Source organism: Morone saxatilis, unplaced genomic scaffold (genome assembly GCF_004916995.1).
Source record: "Morone saxatilis isolate NCDOM2014 unplaced genomic scaffold, NCSU_SB_2.0 Contig15, whole genome shotgun sequence".
Classification (NCBI taxonomy): domain Eukaryota; kingdom Metazoa; phylum Chordata; class Actinopteri; family Moronidae; genus Morone; species Morone saxatilis.
The window spans coordinates 26,077,551-26,080,749 of record NW_023339707.1 but is presented as its reverse complement, the minus strand read 5'-3'; positions in this window follow the sequence as shown (position 1 = coordinate 26,080,749).

Sequence of the window (3,199 nt, the reverse complement as noted above, 5' to 3'; positions counted from 1 at the left end):
AATGGGAGTATTGATTAGTGATCAATCTTGTAGTGTGTGACCCCCCGTTGCTGAAAACCACCAGATTAGACAGGAAGTTGTGTAATGGGACCTGTTCTGGTTGATCTGTCTTTACCTGTGTCTGTGGCTCCGCCCCCGTCTGTGGCTGCAGCGTGGCTGTCGGGGGCACGTCCGCGGCTGTGGTCTCCGACCCCCGGTCAGCATGACGACGCTCCCGGCGGGCCTTCTTGGTCTTACTGTGGGACCGGTCTCTCTCTCTGGCAGGGGACCGGGGGTCAACGGGTCCCTCCTCACCCTCTTGCCCCTCCTCCCTGTAGAAAAGAGATGACATCATTACTCAACCACGCCCCAACTCAAGCTGTGATTGGTCAGTTTCTCTTCTCACTCTTTACACAAACTATTTTGTGTCGAGATATCAGACATTAAAGAGTACGTTAGCACAAAGTGGAACCACCTCTCTGTCTTTGAGATATATTTTTACCTTTATTTTGATAGTGACAGTAGATAAACAGAGAGAGCGTGAGGGGGATTAATGTAAAAAAGTCTCAGCTGGAATCAAACCACGGACGTTGTGATTATGTGGTGTTCTTAATCACGGACGGACAGCACGGGAAAAGGCGACTATCATCCGATATATTGGTGCATCCCTATGGACACACCACAGTGTGTTTCAGAAGCATCCCATAGGCGGCTCTCCACTTCACTGTAATATTTTTGACGGAAGCCAAAAGGAAGTCAGACACAGGAACAGCATAGAGAATCCTGTCAATTTTCAAAATAAAACACCTTGTGCAGACTCCGGATCATAAAAACAGACACTGAGAAGGCGAGCTGCTGTTGTGGCGAGAGGGTTCGGGGTCTTCGTAAGGCTAAAGCTGTCAGGGCTCCGACCATTTTTTAACATTTTCAACAATAATATCAAAGTTACAGAGGTCAGTGCTGTAGATACAGGGCTTAGGTCAGTGCTGTAGATACAGGGCTTAGGTCAGTGCTGTAGACAGACAAAGAGAAACAGACAGAGAGCGTGAGGGGGATTAAAGCAACAAAGTCCTCACTGGAATCGAACCGGGGACGTAGGCGTGCTTCTGCCACTTAAAGGGAAGTTAATTGATATTATTGATCTGTTATTATGAAGCTCAGACTAATACTTTATTATATTATATATTATAATTAACATTATGAATTAAAACGATGGCTGAGCTCTGAAGTGTTGCGGCGTCCCTGAACGCACCAACAGGAAGTTGTTACAGGTGGCGGACTGAAACAGATCCAGGTTTCAGTCTCTGAATGAGTCTGAAACCAGCAGCATCACTTCCTGTTTACAACCACTGCGGCTGTAAACAGGAAGTGATGTTTACGCTCTGTTTCGGCCTTTTGTGTTTCAGTAACAAAAACAATAATTAAATATATATTATATATAAATAAGTTTGATATTTTTTATATTTTATGTTTTTGAATCGATTTGTGGTTAATTTGTGTATTAATTGATTACAGGAGGTTTCTGATATAATATAATCAGCTGTTCAGTGACATCACTGAAACAATCAGTCCATTGATTATTCATAAACAATCAATTATCAAACAAAAATATTGACTTCCAATATGTGTTTATTGTTTGTTAAACCAAATGTGAAGACTGAAGACAAAAAATCAATACATAAGTCCATCGTAAAGTACTTGTTTATACAAACAGGTTGAATCTGATTATTAGTTATTGATCTATTGGACACAGATCAATCACAAACAATTGCAATTTTACTAGACATTGTTTTGCAGTGAAATTGGAGGAAGTGAAAATTACATTTTTGTATAACTTATAAAAATAAAAGAGAATAAACTCTTCTACTCTCCTACAAAGTAAACGACAGAATAAAGTAATAACAATAATAAAGTCCATAAAGTACAGTTCTGCCTCGTGGCCCCTCAGATTCACCCGGCGGCCCCTGGTCGGGGTCTCGACCCTCAGCTTGGACCCCCCACCCGTGTGTGTGTGTGGTGTGTTGATGAAGCTCAGGTGAGGTGAATCAGCAGAACAGGAAGTGACCCCCACCCCTCCAGATAAACAGTGGTCCTGTAACACACAGTCCACAGGTTCGACTCCAGCCTCAAACACACACAGCTGCCTGGCTCAGCGGCACTGGGGTAGCTTCCTGCTAATGAGGGTAATAATGAGGGTAATAATGTGATTAACCGATCTGCCGGAGGGGGCGGGTATACGGGGGGGCGGGGGGGGTTAACCCCGGGTTATTTCTGATATAAACACTTCTGTTTGCTAACCACTAGCACCTTTAGCTCCTGGCGGTCCTGACGGAGGCGGGCCGACACTCCGCCGCAATGCCGGGCCTTCCAGCGGTTACTGACCGTCACCACCGCGCCGACCCCCGGCCTCACCCTCCCCGTGCAGCTTGTGTGTAATCCTGCGGCCCGGCGGCGACGCTGAGAGCGGGCTGCAAGCTACAAGCAGCCAGGCGGCTCCGCCTAAAGGTACACACTTAGCAGTAAGTTGGTGACGTATTCCCGCTAACCCCGCTCCGCCGAACAGGCCGGGGTAAAAACCAACGCACTTTTACTCAATAAAACACACGACGGAAAAACAGATCGCGCGTCGGAGGCGGCGGCGGCGGCGGCGCGTTAACGGAGGATAAAATGTAAAAACCCACTTACAGTCTCTCCTCTCCGCTCTCCACGGCGGCCATTTTTATTTAAATAAATAATTTTATATTAAAAAAAAGCCTCCAAACATCTCTGCTCCCTCCTGCTGCACCCCGCCCCCTCCGACTCCATTTCCAACCGCCGTCAGCGAGCAAACACCGCGAGACCTGAGCCGAGAGGCGCTCAGCGCAGCGCAGGGGCGGCGTAATCCCGCGAGATGTGAACTCTCATCGGTCAGCGCGAAACGTTCAAGGAAGCTCTGTAAAAACAAGAATCTGTTTTTCACACAGAAAAGCCTAGTTTGAGCAATAATAATTAAAAATAAAACAACAGAGTCAATATGGGCTCATCCAAACAAATCATTAAAATAAGATCAAATAAGATCAATAAAATACAAAAACAAATAGAAAATTCTCAGTTAAAACAAGATAAAAACAATACAATATCAAAACAAATACATAGAAAAGTAACAGCAAATACATTAAAAATCTAAATGTACACAAAATAGACATTTACAATATATACATTATCAAAAACAGGCTATAGA